Below are 20,864 nucleotides of genomic sequence, written 5' to 3'. Positions count from 1 at the left end.
AAGTAAGATAATGTATGATTTAAATTATCTTATGCAGGAACCGAATGAATCATTAAAGGAATGGGTGGAAAGATTTCAGCGAACAACCATCCAAATCAAAATCAGAATGTAGATGGAGTAGTGGAGGCTATGACAAGCAATTGTCAAAGCAAGGATCTGACAAAAGAACTAACAACCCAGAGACCAAAGACATTTCTAGATCTTATGAGGAGAGCTTGTGGCTTTGTCAAATGGGACAACCATAGGTTAAATCCATTGTTAAAAGAGCGGTCGGGTCTGGTCCATTAATCAAAAGAAGCTTAAAGCGACAAAAGCAGGGACGAACATAGGAGATCCAAAGAACAAATTGATCGAAACTATGCTTCCCCAAACGCTCTTAGAAAAGAAATTTTATACTGGGTGGAGTCAAACAGGCAACACATCCAGTACCAACCGAAGCTAAAAGCGTCAGACCGAAGACATGACGGTCTATATTGTGAATACCACAAAAGTGAGGCTCATGACACCGAAGATTGTAGACGTCTGGCAGCTGAGCTCAACAAAATGGACGAAGCTGGAAAACTGGATAAATTTCTTAAGGGTGCAATCAAGTTTATAGAGCCTAAAGATAAACACCAAGTAGAGTGTGCTCCTAGAGGAGTAATTAATGTATTTGCAGTTCTTCAAAGCCATAAGTAGCTTTACCTAGTTCCAATGAGGATCTGATGCCTCCAAGATGACTTCTGCAAATATCCTTTAAACAAACAAGAAAATTCAGTTAAGACATTTTCACACGATACAACACGATCGACTTCTTTACCTAAAATCCTTTTAAAGCATGGATGAAGAGGGATATAGCTTACTTGGTGGAGAGATGTTATGATTTTCAAACCATCAAAGTATATGCCAATGATTCCGGACTCTATATGTCATTGTCGGTTCTGAACACCATTTGGAAGGGTCTATCTATGGATTTTGTGTTGGGGCTACCAAGAACTCAAAAGGGGATGGCTTCTATCTTTGTGGTAGTTGATTGCTTTCCAAGATGGCACGCTTTCTCCCATGTAGGAAGACAAATGATAGGGTTGTTATGCTTTTTTTTAGAACTTGTGAGGCTATATGGGGTTCCTAAGAGCATCATCTCTGATCGTGACACTAAGTTCCTTACCATAATTGGAGGATTATATGGGAATTGTTTAATACATCCAAAAAGTTTAGTACCACCACCCATCCCCAAACTGATGGCCAAAGTTGTGAATCGAACTTTGGGTAATGTTTTGAGAAGCAAGTGCAAAGACAAGTCGAATACATGGGAGTTCATGGTTGCTCAAATGGAGTTTGCTCTATTGGGGTCATTCACTTAGGAATCGGGAAGTCACCTTTTGAGATGTTCTACACCAACACTCACAATCACACTCTTGACCTTAGGAACCATCCGAGAGGAGAGAAGGTTAATGTCTTTGCTCAAAAGTTAGTCTAAAAGATGCAACAAAAGCATGAAGAGGTAAAAATGAGACTTGTGGAAAGGAATGCCAAGTTGAAAGCCAAGGTAGATGAACACCAAAGAGATGTGCAATTCAAGGTGGGCGATGAAGTGATGGTTTACTTGAGAAAAGAGCGTCTAGTAAGTGCATCGAGTAGGAAGCTTCAGCTTAAGAGGTATGGCCCATTTAAGATTGTGAAGAAAGTCAGTGCAAATATGTATCACGTAGCACTCTCGAATTGGTTAGGAAAGGCATCTACATCATTCAATATGAGGGATTTGGTCCCATTTAAACCAAATGAGTCTTTTGATTATCCTACCTGAGACTTAGGGTCTAATTATTTTGGAGAACGAGAGAGTGATGAGGTCATCAAGTGCACAAAATAGGGCCATTCGGATATTCGAAACGTTCCAAATGAGGTCGAGGTTATTAATGTGCAACAAGACGACATTGAAAGGCTAAAAGCGGGTGAAAAGGGGATTTCAGGAGGGGCATGTCACCGACCAATGGCTTAGGTCAGCGACTCAACCCATTTAATTATCAGGCAAAAGCATCACAAGTCATTGACATGCTCATTGCTGGGTGTTGCCTTATGCACCCAGCAATGTTACTTGAATTGCAATTTAGGCTTCTCTTTGAGAACGAAAATTCTCAGAACCTCTAGGACGAGGTATTATAAGTCCAATTCCTCACTTCCCCACGTGATTGAGTCAGTCATGTCCTCGAGACAACGTGGATCATGCAGCAGGAGTCATATTTTCACCACCTCATCATTATCAATCGAGAGGCAAAATATTTTGTTTGATCAAAACTCGACTGAGGAAGGATGCGGGTAATATGAAAATATACCATGAAAGGACGAGTCAACTACTCAAGTATGGCCCTCTTTTCCCTCTCACTGTGCTCTTTTCAATTAAGAAATGTTTCACTAAGGTCACAGTTGACACCTTGGCTCCAAAGTAGTGCTTTATTAGGAGGCAGCCTGTGAGCACGGACTTTTTCTAACCCTAATGATGAGTCTATGTTACTTTCTTGCTTATGGTTTTGTGTAGGTGGGCATCACGTCATGTTGTGCGGGAACACGAGCTAAGACCCGAACCCCGTATTCTTGTTTTCTAGCTTACTTTTCATCAATTTTTTAAGTGGTATTATTCCCTGGATTTAAAAATCCACACCTGCCACATCGGTCGCCAATCAGCTATAGCGTCCCCGATCGGCGACCATGAACGGTTTTTAGGTAGTTTTGTATTCAGTTTTCAGGTAGTTTTTATCCCCAACCATTATTTAAATGGAAATAACAGACAAGGATAAGGGAGAGCAGTTTTTGAAGAAGATAAATGAGTGAAAGTGAGTGAAATTAGAAGAAAGTGAGTGAAATCAAGTAAAAATGAGTGAAAGAATAAGTTTTTCACGAAATTAAACATATTTGAGAGTGAAAGCACCCCACCAAACTCTATCTTATTAGTTTATATAGAAGAAATCGGGTCTCCTACGTTCCATTTCACTATAATTAGTTTTTGAAGTCGTTAAACTTCAAAGAATTATCATTTCGGGTTCAAATCTTTAAGCATTTGCCATAATTTGGAGTTAAACGTATTCAAAATTCTTCTTTCGGAACTTTCAAAGAGATGAAAAGGAAATTAACCAGACGCAAGAGTATATTAACAAAAATACCTTCGCAAAGATCTGGATAAGAAGTGTGAAGGATCTCCCCATTGCGGAGTTCAACCAACGGCACGCTAGCCGCCATAAACTCGAGGGTTTGGGCGTACGACCAATGGTTCGCCTTCACAATCCTCAAAAGCCCAACAGCCTCTTCTTCGATGGATGAAAGAATGAAGCCTCTATTCGCCCTATCTTTGGGGTTATAATTCCAGGACGATGGAAACCCCAAAGGTACGCTCTCAGCTAACTTAATGAAAAAGAATGTATTCTGCCAATTGTGGATGTTTGAAATTTTGTCCCTAAAAGGCGAGTAACGTTTCAACTTGGAGAAATTGATATGGTCCTCAATGCTACACCCAATTAGTGTATGGAGAGACCGAAAGACATGCGGGGCTAATGTAACCTATAGATTCACCACCAGATACGAATCACAGATCAGATCTAACCATCCATTAGGATGGAGCTGGCAAATAGGGACCCCAAAGAATTCTAATATGTCCCTAACAACCTTAGGGACTGGAACGGTAAAACCTCTTTCCACGTGGCTCTAGTATACTGCAAAATAGCCCTTTAGAGGCATGGCGGGTCGATGTGTTGGCCCAAGCACCATACACTTAACCACCTCCAGCCAAGGATATAAGGCCCTCAGCGAAACCAATTCGCCAAAGTCAACTTTTGAAGAAGTGACCTCCATCTTGGGGCCCTTCTCTTTCCTCTTGGGGGTTGAAGAATAGGCTTCCTCCCATTCGCCGGAAACTGGGTTCGGCACCACCATTGTAACAACCGGAGTTATCACAACAGGAGGTACATGGGTTTCGAACTCTACAAGTTCTGATCGTACAACTTCTGGGTTTCCTAAAGCTTCTAGTTTTGATTCTACTTCTAAGGAAATGGTTCTCTCAGATGTGCTAGAACTAGAACCTAACAAAAGAGAACTAAAATCTTGGATTAAAAGAACTTGCTGAAGAAGATGAAGTGCAGAGGAGAAATTCGAAAGCAATGGGTAAAGAAACCCAAGAGAGAGAAAAAAAAATCGGCTTTTAAAGGACACATGACGTCATCGTTTATTGGCATGGGCTCCTAAATGACACCTGTCACTGTTCCTATGGCCTGGGATAGCGCATTCGTCAGAAGTCATCCAAGCGCCAGCACGTGCAAAAGCTGAAAAGCCCTAAAGGACTTAATTAATACTTTTTGGGGGCTTCTGATAACATCCAAATATTATTTAGGGGCAAATCCATAAAACTCCTCACAATTAAAGGACAAAAAGGCATTTAAACCTCATCCCCAGATGAGGTCCGCCAACTAGATGGCATATGAAGGAAGTCATACATCGTAACATGATCTTGACGTACAAGATATGCCTCGTAAAGGCCAAATGCCTTAAAGAGGTCCGCAATCGCCAAGGTAGGAAGACCCGCCATCCAGCATTGATCCGCTCAAGGATGTCAGCGCCGTCTTGCCAAAGGGAAACTGACATTATTAATGACTAGAAACAGCTCTATAAATGAGCTAACGGCCAAACATAAATAAAGTAACAATCTTACATTAAATGAACATTAAATGAAGGGCTTTCTAGTTACTATTTCAATGGTTACAAGATCCTAGTATAAATAGCCATACCCTGAGGCACTGAGATACACATATTCTAATCATCCATTTTGTGCTTATAGATTGTTCTCATATTCTTTACTAACTTAAGCATCGGAGTGCCCACGGCCGAACCCAATGACGTCTCACAGGTGGAGCTCCGACTGAAGTTTATTCCAAAGTTATCATAGTCATAATTAGTCTTCTAGATTCCACACTACGAACTTTAGGCTCTTTTAATGTCCTTTAAGTCTTTTACACTTTCCATTGGTTAGAAGTTAGATCTAATTTACGTTTTGTAGTTTTTTCACAAAACTACTAGCACGCTCACACACCAATCACTAAAGGCCTCAAACAATAGGCAGGAGACTTAAAACCCTAAGTATATAATCCTCTCATATTAGTACAACAGTTGCCCACTATTTTACAAAAATGACCAAACCTTTCACATACATATCATGCTTTGCTCCTTCACCTAAAAAAGTTCACTCGATCGACCGATTCTTGATTTATACTCTATCGATTCGTGAGTCCACACCACTATAACAAATCATCACTTGCACCACGTATCATGCCACGAGAATTCAAAATTCATGGTATATTCCGATTTAGCCATGGGAAAAACAGATTCACCTACAAACTTATGATTACCTGGTATATTTATGCCACAAGTATTATTTTCATGAAAAACATACACTTATGCCACGAATTATGCCACAAATATTTTTTCCCATGGCTAAATCTATTTATGCCACAAACTTTGTTTACACGTGACAGAAAACTACTTATGCCACAGATCATTCATTTTGTGGAAAGAAAATTATTTATCCGATATACACTACACTATAGAAAATTATTTATCCTACATACACTACACTAAAATTAAAAACAAAATTTTATGAAGCGGGTAATAAAATTTTATGAAGAGTGAATAATAAAAATTTCCCTCTCTTTCTTAAACACGCAAACATACAAAACAAAACTTGCACGCTTTCTCGTCTCTCTCCCCACGTCACCAACGTCTCTCTCCCTGCCTTCACCGGTATCTTTCACATTCATCGACATCACTGTTCACTCTCCTTTACTTTTTTATTCCTCTAGATCTATTTCTCTCTCTCTCTCTCCTTATTTTTCTTTTCCCCTTTTCTTCTTCTCTCTAGTTGGCGATGTGATATGTGGTGATACAAAAGAGGATTCGTGACTCAAAAGAGGCCGACAACGACACCAACTGCTCTCCTTGATACCTAATTCTAAGTTATTTCTCTCCCTCATCCTCTCTATCTCTTTTGTTCAGTTTGAGGTTAGTCAATTTAAGTAATTGTATGAATTAGGGTTTTCTAATTTAGGGATTTGTAAATCTTTGAGTTTTTAAAGGATTATTTAATTAAGCTTTTTCTATAACGTGGAGTTAAACCTTATATGGGTGAATTTCAGGAAATTGCACGAGGAAAAGGCCTCATGATTAGTTGCTAAATGATTGGAAATTGTGCCATTGCTGTTTCGAAGAAAGCATAAAGAAGAGCAAGTTTGAAATTTTATTGGAAATTTGTAATGTTGAAACCTATTGAATCTACATCAATATTGCACTTTAACTCATTAATGATTTCTTGTTTCTTAGTACACTTAAGTTGAAGAGTTTCTTTGTACACTACAATATCACAATTTAGGTTGGAGGTGAATGTTTCTTAATATTAGCGATTTGGTCGTATATGCATCTTATATTCACTACATATGTGTAAGCATTACATGATAGCTGGAAAATTCCTTTTTAACAACTTTTTTATTGATTTGATTGAACTGCATTTAATGTTAGGTTTTTGTATATTAGCATATTAATATTTTGCAAAGATCGTCCATGCCCACTTTATTTGGATTTTTATTCATCACTACTGTTACATGTGCTTTCCTCTTTCCAAACTTATTTTAACTCTAAATGGTTATTTTTATTCATCATTACGGTTTTAGTCATTGTCGCACATGCACAAAGGTTAACGCAGACGTATGTATAACTGCGCACTTAAGGTCTCCCTTATGCCTAGAATACTCAGATATAAGAAGAGTATGGTTGTGAAATTTGAATTAAGGGATCAAATTAACCCAAATCGAAGTTTAGGTATCAACTCGGTCCTCAAATCGTCAAATTTTGACAAATTGGCTCGGATACAATAAGTTTTAATCCAAAAAAGTATAAAATTTGGGGCAATTTATCTAAATTTGTCAACTTGAGGGCTCAGTTCATGCCTAACCTTCAATTTTGGGCTAAAGTGATCCTGGTTGCCAAGTTTGAAAGCCATTTTGACCCTTAATTTTGTGAAATTTAGTTATTCATATCAAAGTAGATTTTCCTGCATTTCTCTAAACTAAAAATCAATTGAGGCATTACTATACAAGTTCCTGATAATGGATTTTAAAACATTTCCAAACTATAACATTTGTTTATTATGTTTATAAGTTGAGCAATAAGCTTTTGATATATGTGTAAGCATTACATGATAGCAGAAAAATTCATTTTTAACAACTTTTTTTTTTGTTGATTTGATTGAACTGCATTCTGTATTTTAAGTCAATTCTTTAATGTTAGACTTTTGTATATTAGCATATTAATGTTTTGTGAGGTTAGTCAATTTAAGTAATTGTATGAATTAGGGTTTTCTAATTTGGGGATTTGTAAATCTTTGAGTTTTTAAAGGATTTTTTTACTAAGCTTTTTTCTATAACGTGGAGTTAAACCTTATATGGGTGAATTTTAGGAAATTGAACGAGGAAAAGGCCTCATAATTTGTTGCTAAATGATTGGAAATCATGCCATTGTTATTTTGAAGAGAGCATAAAGAAGAGTAAGTTTGGAATTTTGTTGGAAATTTCTAATGTTGAAACCTATTGAATCTACATCAATATTGTACTTTAACTCATTAATGATTTCTTCTTTCTTAGTACACTTAAGTTAAAGAGTTTCTTTGTACACTATAATATCACAATTTATGTTGGAGGTGAATTTTTTTAAATTAGCGATTTAGTCATATATGCATCTTATATGTCTAAGCATTACCTGTTAGCAGGAAAATTCCTTTTTAACAACCTTTTTGTTGATTTGATTGAACTACATTTAATCTGGGGCTTTTGTACACTACACCATAGATGGCCTACTGTAACACAAAATGAATGTGTTGCTTCCTTTGTGTTACAATTTCTGTCATGAATTTTGTTCTGTTGTAACACAGTTCATGAAGTTTGATTAATTGTAACACATATTTGAGTGTTGCAGTAGGTATTTGAACATTGTAACACCTTGTAAGTAATATGGTTTTTTTTTAATTTGAAAAAAATAAAATATGAGGAGCTTCATGTATCCAAATAAAATATTAGGGGCTTATTGCACTAAAAGTGAAAGACAAGACCTATAAATGATATTTAGAGTTTGTAAGAATTAAAAAAAAAAGAAATAGAAAAAAAATTAATATAGAGTTGTAACTCTTCTTTTGTTTTGGAGGGAAAGAAATTTTATTTCCCTCACTTACCAAATAGAAAAATAAACTAAAGAAAAATAATAGGCAGAACACGATTTACTCATTATCGTCCACTCTAACAAGGAAATATGATTCCAACAAGGAAACACGATTCTAAAAGTAAGCCACTCATTGCGTTGACTCTCAACAGTCATCGCCTATCTTTGGTATCGATCCCTCAGTCACTCAATCTACTCATCAATTTGCTCTCCTTCCCTAACCAGTTCGGTAAGCCTTTTTATTCTTCTATTCTTTATTGATCTGGGTAAATTTATGTTCTTTGTATGCAGAAATATATCGATTATTAGAGATATTGGTATTTTTTTAATTGAAAGTTTTCTAACTCTGTTTACCTTCCCAACTTGTGTACTTGTATGATTTATGTTTCTAGTTGAGGACATTGTTGATTATGTTGTTTTTGTTGTTATGATTTGGAATCGTTACTTGTTAGTATATTGATTTGTTAGGAATTTCGAAAGGAATTGTGTTGCTTAATTCTTAGGAAGCCATGGGCTTATGGGAGAGGATAATTATTTTGGTAGAGAAAAGATTGGAAATGTTGATATTGATTTTGGAGGAATTTCTCATTAGGAAGCCATGAAACTTATGGGAGAGAATAAGTATCTTCAGAAAATTGCAGACACTGGACCATGATTTTGTTTGTTCTGTTGTTTGGGTTTTGCTGATTCTCAATTTCATGGAACTTAATACTAAACTTTGTATTTCCAGAAGTTTGAATTGGGTTCTATATAGTAGATGAACATGATATCTGAACTTTCTATTTCTTAAAATTTGATACTTCTTAATCCCTCTTCAATAAGATTAGTAGTTCCTTGAGATCTCTATGGAATTATCCTAATTTAACAACTTGATCTTCATACTATATATTAAACTTTTTAGAATTAGATAGACAAGTTGAAGGCAAAAGTTTTCTGTTTTGAAGACCATAGAGAATAATATAATAGTCATTAATCCCTATACATAATTGATTTGCTTATGTTTCTTGTTGCTTATGCTATGTTACTTCATCTAATTTGCTTATAGTAAGAAATATATAAGGAGAATGAACATAATTTGGTGATAGGACAAGACGATAATGTTGAAGAATCATTGATAATGCAATTTTAGTTTCTGTTATTGTGAACTTGGAACACACACAACTTTGAGCTCCCAAACCAAATGCAATGTAGGCTGCAATAGCTTTCTCTATTCATGCTGCATATTTATTTGGGTTAAACATATGCAAATCTTCTCCTTATATTTTAGAGTTATGGTGCAATGCAAGAACTGGAATTTCAATATATGCATTTTTAGGAATAACTATTTCCCCAATATCACTTACCCTTTTGCTTTCCTAAACATCATAACAATTAGAGGATATAGACATAGAGCTTCATTGGTAATCATGCTCATATGTACTCAAACAAATTACTCAAGTTCAGTTGATATGATAAAACAATAGTTATAATGAACACTAGGATAGATCTAATTTTATTTAAAAGAAATTAAAAGGAAACTTTGGGATTGCTGATCTTTTGTTTTTTTAAATAAGATAATGATATATTCATAGATCAACTTTGGGATTTAGAGGATGCATGGCCTAATTCCAAAGTATTTTGTGAACTATATAATGGACCAATTCATTTAACTATTAATTAGAATTCCCATTACATTACAAAGTGCATCATCTTCAAAATGCCTTGATCATTAACTAAACTATAACATTTAGTGGTCTAAGCCTAAAACCATCTATCTTTAGAATATTTGTCATTTTGTATAATTTTCCATATATGTGTATGGGATAATTAATTAGCATGGGTCAGATATATATAGAGTAACATATGTCATGCTTACATGTGATTGATTTTCTCAAACAAATACTTAATGTGATGGTGCTTATATTAGAATAGAATAGAGACACCCCCTACATGCAGGGGCGGATTTAGGGGGGGCATTTGCCCCCCCTTCACCCGAAAAAAAAAAAATTTTTTTGGTCCCAAAACGACGTCGTTTTGGTTCTAACCAAAACGACGTCGTTTTGGTAAGTGAATCTAAATAGCAGACAAGGAGGACATGACTTCATTGCGTTTCTTTACCCTCACATCGCTCGACTTCTCTTCTCCACTCCCTATCCCTCCCCAAACGCAAAACGCCGCCACTTTCAGTCTCCTCTCCTCTCCTCCTCCGTCCGACTTCTCCCTGCCTGCCTCCGGCCGGCCGTCCGCCCATCTCCGATCTGCTGCTGCGGCTGTCTCTCCCTGCCAGGTTAGTTTAATTTTTCTTTTTCTGCTTTAATTTAAGTTTTAGGTTAAATTAATTTTAGGTTAAAATCATTTTAGGAAAATGGATATTGATAGTTTGTTTTGTTTATTTTTAATTTTGGTTAATGGATATTGATTGATAGATTGTTATTAATTTTAGGTTATTCTTAATTTTAGGTTAATTGAATTGGTTGAATTGATTTGGTATTATTTATTGATTGAATCGATTTGGTATTTATTGAATTGAATTGAATTGATTTGGTATTATTAATTGAATTGATTTGGCATTATTGATTGAATTGGTTTAATTCATTATGTAGGTTAATGGATAAATTTGTGTTTAAAAGAGCACGAAGTTCGGTTGATAACAATTATGTACTAAAGTGTATTTTTTTTCAATTAATGTTATTTTGGCTAAAAAAAATTTTACATAGAGTTTCGCCCCCCCTCCCTCAATTCCTGGATTCGCCACTGCCTACATGTGATGGTGATTTTCTAAATTTTCACTTTACCAGAAACTTTACTGTCAAATTTGGTCATTATTCCAATTTTTTTATGTTGAAACGTTAAAAAAAGTAATAATACTTATAATCTTGAAATGTAAATTGAGTTGTACTTCCAACTAGTGCATTTATTGGTATGAAAATGCCTATTTAATTAGGAAAGTTTTCATAGGTTGGTATATGATACTTACATGTCAGTGCTGTTGAGATACATAAATGATAGGCCTTTTATTTCTTTTTTTTCTAGTAAATTAAAACACACTAACTAATAGATTCGACCCATAAGCTCAAACATCAAAATATTATGGTAAGAATCAATTTATTTTATGGTCTGGTCATGTTTCAACTTTAATCAATGTTACTTTAATTTAGCAAGTGTCTCTTTCCACTAATATGTATGAATGGAAAGTTTCTACACTATAAGAAAAATTGTAATTACCAACCAATATTTGAAATCAAATTTAAATTAGTTGTAATATTGCAACCTGTTTGGTTGCAAAGCAATGTTATTGGTTGTAAAGATGGGGATTAGATTTATAAATACATTAGTTGGAAAAACTACAACCAAATTAGTTGGAAAGTAAATATTCTAGTTGCAATTATTGAGGTTAATTTTGGGGCTAATATTGGCGCAAATTTTACACCCAATTTTACATCAATTTTATAAATTAAGTAATAGAAAAAATAAAACTTTAAATTACATTAGTACCCTTAATCATCACCATGAATTTTATTTGATGGCTTGATTAATTGCCATCTGTACAACTGCTCTCCTTTTCCGCTAAACCTATTTGCAGAATCCTCGAACTCTTTAAGCGGCTCAAACTCTGGTTCCCACTAAAATCGAAAACCTTAAGCGGCTCTTTTCCTTCGATTAGTACCATGCTCAAACTCTCGTTCCTTCGATTTTCTTAAGCTTCTCCTTTCCTTTTTTTCAACCGCTCTTACTATGGAAATCTACGACAAAGGTATGGTGTAAATTGCAGAAGCAGGACAAAAACCCATTCAAAGATCGGCTAGAGAAAGTAAGTGCTTTGATTTTCACTATGAATTTATGTGTTTAATTTGGTTTATATAATTCCAAAAAATCTGCAACATGAAATGTGGTATTTTAGGGTTCTAGGTTGTCACGACCCAATCCAGGCCATGACCAGCGCATAAATTAAATTAACTTTAATCTATGCTAGCCTTAATTCTGAACTAATAGAAAATCCAAAATTTACTAACGGAATATCAAAGTCATCTCAATTACATCATAAACCTTAAAGGAACCTAACTATTCGAGTCAAATCTCAATAATCAAAAGTCTCCAAAAATAATATAAAGCTAAATCATTAAGCAGTCTGCTTCAAGATCAACCAAGGGTTACCTCACGAATATGGACCTTAATCTGAAAAAGAAATATTCAACGTGGTATGAGATTTTCGTCTATATGAGTGAAAACCTCAGTGAGCAGTAGCTATAGCACACAGTAGAAAAAGAATAGGCAGGCAGGCTGATACTTTTAAATTATGACAAATATAGTATTCAAAATCAGTTAAACTAAAGGGTTAATACCAGATAATCAATTCAAATATTGGAAATCAATTGTCAAACACAATACTGAAGCCTTTCAAAATATCAAATAATAGAATAATCAGAAAATAAGGCAAAAGCTTTTAAAACACATGGTACAGTGTAACAGAGTGGTGATACTGCAAACCACCAAGGCCAGATAAATGGTAAGCGCTACCAATAACAGATACAGATAACAGATAATCGCCTTCACCGATCTTATGCATGATTCTAATGCTGACACAACTGACGACAAACTGACAACTGATAACCTGACTCAAAGACAAATGCAAGGACCTAATGTTATGAAGATCGGTGAGAGGCCAGATAAAAGATATAGATATACTGAGCACTTGTACCAGTTTGAAAACATATAGTATACATATATAAATCAGAAAATTATAACTGATCGAACGAATTATCAGATTTCTAAAACAAAGGTAATAACTGCGATAAATCACGTATCAGAAACTACAAATCATATCAAATCAAATTTTAATAAGTTCGTTGTACCTGATAATAAAACAAATCAATATAAAGGCCTGTTCCCAGAATATACGCTCTAATACTAAGGATATTTAGTAAACATAAGGTTAAAGCTATACGTTTTTAGGAACAAAAATATACAGTCAAACGCTAATTTTTTTATAAACAGTTTTTCAGTCTAATATTTCAATCAAACAGTGTCGTGTACTATAATTACCACTCACCTGAAACTTAAGCCGAAGTCAAATCCCGACAGCTCGTCTCTCAATCGACGGGAGAAATATCAGAATTTCCTATGGTTCAATAACAATGGAGGATTAGCAGACTAATCTTAATCATATCTAAACTAATGGGGACAATTAGCATTTTAGGGGGACTCTGACAGATAATATCACGAACTCTGAGGATTTCGCATTCTACAATTTAATTGTAAGGAATATGAATTTTAAAAAAAAAAATTCGAACTTCATGATAAAACTTTTCACTAATAAACTAATGTCCATGAAATTGAAATAGTTGAGAATAACTTAGAGCTGCACAAAAATCATGAATTTAGTAGAATGTATAGGTGGAGTTTTTGATTAGGATAGAAGTTCATAAAAAGGCAAAACAAAATTTACAAAGTGAGTTTACAAAATACTAATATTTCCTTGATAAAAGAAAGTGCTGGAGAAAAGAAAGCTAAAGGTAATAATTTAATAATCATTTAATAGATTTTGGTTTTTCTTTTATTCTTCCAAGAAAAGATGGAACAAAAATCCAAATTAGGTTTCAACAATAAAAGAAAAACAAAAAAAAGAAAACCAAGTTGGAGTGCTAATCCCCAAAATAATGATTATGATGATAAAGCCTTTACAACAATTCAAATAAACCAAAAATTATAGCAAACTTACTTGTATAATGAAAAGAATTGAGCCAAAATCTTATGCGAATACAGAGTTCCTCAAGAAGTAAGGTTTGAAATTTCATAAAGGAGAAGAAGAGCAAAAAGGGGGCGGCGTTTTTCTTTCCAGCACTATATATAGGTAGGGTTTGAGTAGTGCTTAAATGACAATTTAGAATTTTAAAAGAACTAAAAATTACTATCATTAAAATATAACCATTTTAGCTCAACCAAAAAAAAAATATATATATATATATCTATACGCCTTATATATTTTACTTGATTAATTGACTATAAAATAGTTATATATATGTATAGTCTAGGTTAGGGTCATTACATAGGTTTAGTTGTAGTAGACTGAAATTGAAAAGAGGGTTTTCTTCCTAAAAGATCTGGGTAAAAGTCAAATGAGGAAATTTATGGCACTATAAGGAGGAAGAGTAGTTAAGTAACAAGTTCATGTATAAATAGAGGCAATAGATATATAGAGGAAATTTCATAAATTTTTATAAAAAGAAAAAAGCTTTCCCTGACTTTTACAAACCTCTTGACCTCACTTCACTCTGTGCAGACCTTTTAAGCTAACCTCACTTTTATTTTTCTGACTTTGTGAACCTTTATGAATATGTGATGCTCAATATTATGTGGTGGATTTAATGCTACCTTTTCCATTATTATGCATTCTCCATTGTTTACACTAAAGTCTTATTTTTTGAAAGTTAACTTTAGTATAGATCTTGTTATGACTTAATCTTTTCATTCACATGCATCTTCAGGTTGTAATCTCTTGTGCAAAGGCTTGTTTTGGTGGATCTTGTTGCTAGAGTTTCGGTTAAGCTGGTCAGCAATTTTGGGAAGTTACTCAGGTTTTGATATTCTCTAAGGTTATTTAGCTAAAATTAGGAAGTTAATAAATTGAAAACTGTTCTCTGAAGTTTTTCTTTGTTCAATGTGTCTCGGTTTTCAAAATTTTAGACAAAAGGCAAAACCTCATACTACCATTTTATTTAGTGACCTTCATTTGTCTTTTTTATCCTTGAAAGTTCGAATGTCGGGTTTGAGTCTTCCTTCTCGTTGATGTGATTTTAGAGACTTGTTTGAATTTTGGTGAAAGATTACTTGCTTACTATAATAATGTATGATCATGGTCATGGTGTGGTGAAATGATGACCTTGTTTGTTTGTGTTTAGTTAGATGGAATTAGAAGGTAAGATTAAATATAAATTTATAGGCTCGGTGCTTATCTAAGTTTCGATAATTGATTCCACGTATTGTTTGATTGAGATGAAGGGTTTGAAGGAGTTATGAAGGGGTCAATATTTTTTTTTGTAATACTAAGATCATGAAATTTTTCAAATTTATATTTGAATTTTGATAACAGGAAATGAAACCCATTTAAAAGTTTCTTGTGAGAAGCTTATGATTTTTAGTTTTCTCCTTATCCAATAAACTTAAAAGGATATCATAGTGATGAGTTTTTTTGCTAGGAAACCTTGAAATTGATAGTCTCTTGTTTGATCTCCATGATCTATTTGGATATTAGATTTGAAATTTCAGTGTTGAATTTTGCTAGTTATAAGTGATTGAATTGTTGAATTTTTAATGTGCAGATCTTTGATACGATGAAAGCACTCCCTGGATAGTGTGTGGCTTGTCCAAAAGGTAATACTCCTTGAAATTGATTAATTCTGCATTTGTTAATATTTAGGCATTTGTCTTAGAGGTAGTACTTCTTGTATTAGCTAAATTAGCATTTACATCATTTTATGCACTGTTATAAAAACCGGACCGGACCGACCGATCGGACCAGTCGAATCAAGAACCGACCAGAAGTCCGGTCCAAGGTAGTCCGGTTTGTTGAATCTTTAACAAACCGGACTGGCCCGGAGTTGAACTGGGAATCGGAGGTTAGACCGAAAACCGGTACAACTCCAGTTTTTTAAAGATTTATTTTTAAATTTTTTTATTAAATACAAAAATTAGAGAAAACGGAAAGGCACGCAAAAATTTCCATAAAAAAAGAGAGAAATGAGAACAAAAGAGATGAAGAGAGGAATATATAGTCTTCTTCATAAACCAAATGTTGCTGCTTCTGTTGTTACTGTGAATTTATTTCTCAGCCAAAAAACGCAAAAATGGAAGGAGACCAATGAGAGAAGAAGAAGCGAGTTATCTGACCTTTTAGTTGTCTTTTAGAGATGTGTGTGAAGTGGAGTACAACTAAGTCACAATTATAAATATCATTTTTTATTTAACTTAAATTAGGTGACATTTGTACTTGTAGCAGTGACACTCATAATTTTATTTATTTTCAAATTCATTCAGGGGATTGTAGAAGTTGTACATTGTTATTTTATTTTAGATTTCATTTTATAGCAATTAAATTATATTAATATAAATGTTTAGATTTCATTGTATAGAAATTAAATTATACTAATATAAAAGTTTAATACATTCGTTGAACTTAAATTGATATATATATATATATATATATATATATATATATATATATATATATATATATATATATATATATATATATATATTACAACAGTCACAGTCATTTGTCACAATTAAATACCTACTTCATATATCAGATTCTCTCTCTTACTATATTATATATTTTTCATTTTGAATTATAATAACACTCAAATTCAAATCCCATTCCTTCAACTTCAACTTTTTTAATTTTGAAACTAAATATAACCACAACTCTAATTATATGTCACATTTCAAAAATAATTTTAAATTATATATATTTAATATATGTAAATATTATTTATTTATTTATTACATCATCCGGTTTGACCAATCCGAGCCATCCGATCAGACCAAGTGACCCGTGACCTAGTTATTAATCCGGTTTGATGTCCGATCTGGTTCTGATAATATTGATTTTATGTTACTTATATCCTTCACTATTAGACCAGTAACCATATTTATCTAATATTTTAGTTTAATTAGATTCATAAATGTCTATTTTATCTGTTCATATGTATAGCTTGTTTTAAGTGACCGCTGGTCTCATGCTTTAATATAACAAGTATTAGATGAATTTGAATGCACTCTTTTGGCATTACTGTTATTGTTTTGGAACATCTACGTAGTAGTAATGGGTGATGAAGATAAGATTTGGCTATATTAGCATATTAATCTTTTACAAAGATTGTTCATGCCCACTTTATTTGGATTTTATTCATCATTATAGTTACAGGTCCTCTCCTCTTCCCAAACTTATTTTAACTCTTAAGGGTTATTTTTATTCATCATTGCAGTTTTAGTCCTTGTTCACATGCATAAAGGTTAACGCAGATGTATGTACAACTGCACTTTTAAGATTTCCCTTATGCCTAGAATACTTTGTGTTGATATGCAACCCAGAACTAATTTAAGGGAAAACCTTCTATTTTTTAGGTTTATCTTTTTTTTTCGTTTTTAGTAGTTATTGAGGTGAGATTTGTCAAGTTTTTTGTTTTTTTTTTGTCTTTTTTTTATTTTGTTTTATGGTTTATTGGTTTTAATTACACTTTTAGAATCTTGGTTTGGAGAGGTAAATAGAACTTTAATTGCATTTATATATATCTCTTAGACTTTCCTTTTTCTCTTGGTATTTTTGCTATTTAATTTCAAGACGACAATTTAAGTTTGTTTAACAATCTCTATTGTACTTTAAGTTTGGTAAATGTATACACGGTTATGACGCAACCTTGTATATAGAGCTTGAAACTGAAATTTGTCAGGAGAATATCCTTATATCTTAGAGATATTCGTTGGACTTTGAGGGTATGGCTATAACATAACGAATTGGATAAATGAGGGGCGATTTAGAAATTACGTGCTTTATATATTAAATTTTCTTAAATATTTTTGCTTCGATAATTGTGCATACGGTTATAGTATAACTTTATGTCATGAGTTAGCATGTTTAGAGAATATTAATATTATTCGTGAAAGATTAATAGTTCTATTAAGCATACATACGATTATAACATAACCTTATGCATCAGACGTTAAAAATTAATTGAAAGGTCAACATTTTAAATTTCAACCTATGTTTTACAAATTTTAGGATATCACTTAAATTAAAAATCAACTTTAATTAGTTAAGTAAGAAAATAAAAAACTAAAATGATTTAGCTTATTGAACAAGTAAAAGAATGGGTCGACGCTTGGCTTAAACCAATAAAAAGGACTCAATTTGAACAGTTCAATACTCAATTTCAAATACAATACAAATGGAGGGGTCAATTTATAATAACAAAAATCATTCAGTATAAATAAATAGCTTTGGGTTTTAGGGTTTGAGCAGCCGCATAGCTAAATCATATCCAATCGTCGACTCTTTTACTTTTCATCTCTTTCTTTTACGCTATTCCGATATTTCAAGCGATGAAACAGGTCTTCCGTTGAGTACTAATTCATATGATCTAAACTACATTCTCTTTGAATTCGTTCTCCATTTCTCCAGAGCGTCTGTTGGATTCAACAAGGCGTATGGTCATAGGCAGTGGACTTGTAGTCGATGTGCCCTTTCTCCGATTGCACCTTCGAGCCTCGCCTCACCTCATCTTGCATCGCCTCGATAGAAATGATATATAGGGCGACTCATAAGGTGTGATTCTTTACCTTCTATCTCTAAATTTATCTAAATTCAGTTCGATTAATTCTTTCCGTTGATATCTCTACTGGAAATAAAGGTCTTCCATATGGGTTATGCTTTCTTCACTCTAGGGTTACGTTTTGGTATCTAGAACCATTTGTGTTCTTTCTTAACTCTTTATTTAGAAGATCTTTCTCTATGTCTCATTAAGTAAATTAAATGTTCATTTGCAACTTCCAATTATTCTTTGTTGAAACTAAACCAGATCTTACCTTTTTATGCATCCCATTTAATACTGAATTTCATAACCCTAAAAAATCAGATCATGATCATAAACTTGAAGAAAAGTAAGTAATAGATACAATCTCACTGCCTTTTGATCTATTCAGGTTTTGCAATGATCGTATTCAGGGGCGGAACCAAAGGGGGGTTGGGGTGGGCTCGAGCCTCGGCAGGCCGCTAGAGAATTGAGATTTTTTTTTAGTAATGGTGTCTGATAATATTTTGAAGAGAATTATATTGACTTTATGTAGTATTATTTCAATGTTTAAAGGTAGATGAGATGGTTAAAGATGCTTATTTCAATTTGAGAGGTCCTATGTTCAACTCCCTCCAACCTCATTTTTTTTAAAAAGTTTTTATTTATTTTATTTTTCAATAATTATAAAAACATGTTACCATTATTAATTCAATGCTATTTTCTAAAAAATGATAACATTTTACAGTTTTAACACGTTAGAGGCTAATTTTTTTTTGCCAAGCCCTAACGGGCTGGACTTTGAAAATTTACTGTCAACCGCACGGTTAAAATTAACCCCCAAATTATTGTGTTAAAATTATTGAATTTTACGTGATATAATATTTTTAACGTTATAAAAATTTATTATTAAATATTTAAGCCCCGGTTTAGTTTGGGTTCTGGTTCCGCCACTGATTGCATTAATTGTGTTATGCTAAATAATATATATTGTTGTCTCAAAGTTGATACGTATTTTATTTTAATTTGTAATAAAATTTGGAGCTTAAATTAAATATAGCTATCTGAGATTATTGAAGGACTAACCTAATAAATTTTGGAGCTTATTAGGTAAGTCCTTCAATAATGAAAAGTTATTAGATGTCTCTTTCTATTTATGAGAAGGATATTAGGAAGCCCTAATAAAATTTGGAGCTTTATTTGAAGGTTGCACTAATTACTTGATTATTGGAGGTTAAAGAAAGGAAAGTTAGATATCTAATTATTCTATTTGGGAAGAAGGATAGTATTAGGAATAGTAACTCTTCAGTTTTAGTTCAATCAAATTGGTGACTTGGTTTTCTTCCTTTTCGATTAGTAAATTTTTGACTTAGTTCTATTCAATCTACCTCGCCTTTCCCTCTCTGTGTGTTTATTTCTATTCAATCTATCTCACCGTTTCCTTTTTTATTAGTAAATTTTTGACTCGGCTCTATTCAATCTACCTCGCCTTTACCTGTTTATGCATTCCCATTTCATACTCAATTTCGTTACCCTAAAAAATCAGATCATGAACTTGAACTTAAAGTGAAGTAAGGAACAGATGCAATCTCATTGACTTCTGATCTCTTCAGGTTTTGCAATCATTACATCATTTGTTTTAATAATTTTGTTATGCTAAATGATATATATTGTTGTCTCAAAATTGATTGATTTTGTAAGTCGTATTGTACCCTAACAAAATTTGGATCTTAAATTAAATATAGCTATCTGATTATTGAAGGTCTATCCTAATAAATTTTGGAGCTTCAGTTAAATACATCTATCTAACTATATCTATCTATTGAAGGTTAAATAATGAAAAGTTAGATGTCTAGTTTACATAATTTTATAACAATAAATATATTCTAACATTGTAATCTACTCAAAATAAGTTTTATATACCATTTAGTTTAATTCTAATTCAATGCTATTGTCACGACCCAACCTAGGTCATGACCGATGCATAAATTAAGTTAACTTTAATCTATTCTAACCTTAGTTATGAACTATAAAAAGTTCAAAATCAACTAACAAAATATCAAAAGCGTCTCAATTACATCAATAGTCCTTAAAGGGATTAATTGAGCAAGTCTAAACCTCAATAAACAAAAGTCTCCAACAGATAAAACAAAACTAAGTTATTAAGCAATCTCCTTCAACATCAATCCAAGGGTTACCTCACGTACATAGACCTTAATCTATAAATCCTGAATGTGCAAATCTATTCACCATGGAAGGTTTCTAGAATGATATCTGTTGGTCCCGTCTGATTAGTTCCAAGGGGGGGAGTTAGGAACTAATGTAAATTTTTCGATTTTAATTAAGCTGACTTAATATATTTTCTTAAGTTTGTCA

General features: G+C 33.2%; 1 long non-coding RNA gene across 1 annotated transcript; it reads left to right on the top strand.

The window, feature by feature from the left end:
- The first annotated feature begins 18,221 nt into the window (after nucleotides 1–18,221).
- On the top strand, nucleotides 18,222–19,127 carry LOC136224250 (uncharacterized). Its single transcript, XR_010686341.1, has 2 exons — nucleotides 18,222–18,523; nucleotides 18,901–19,127. It is a non-coding gene; the product is annotated as an uncharacterized lncRNA (long non-coding RNA).
- The last annotated feature ends 1,737 nt before the right edge of the window (nucleotides 19,128–20,864 follow it).

The sequence above is a fragment of the Euphorbia lathyris genome, chromosome 3 (assembly GCF_963576675.1).
Source record: "Euphorbia lathyris chromosome 3, ddEupLath1.1, whole genome shotgun sequence".
Lineage (NCBI taxonomy): Eukaryota > Viridiplantae > Streptophyta > Magnoliopsida > Malpighiales > Euphorbiaceae > Euphorbia > Euphorbia lathyris.
This window is presented reverse-complemented; position numbering and strand designations above follow the sequence as displayed.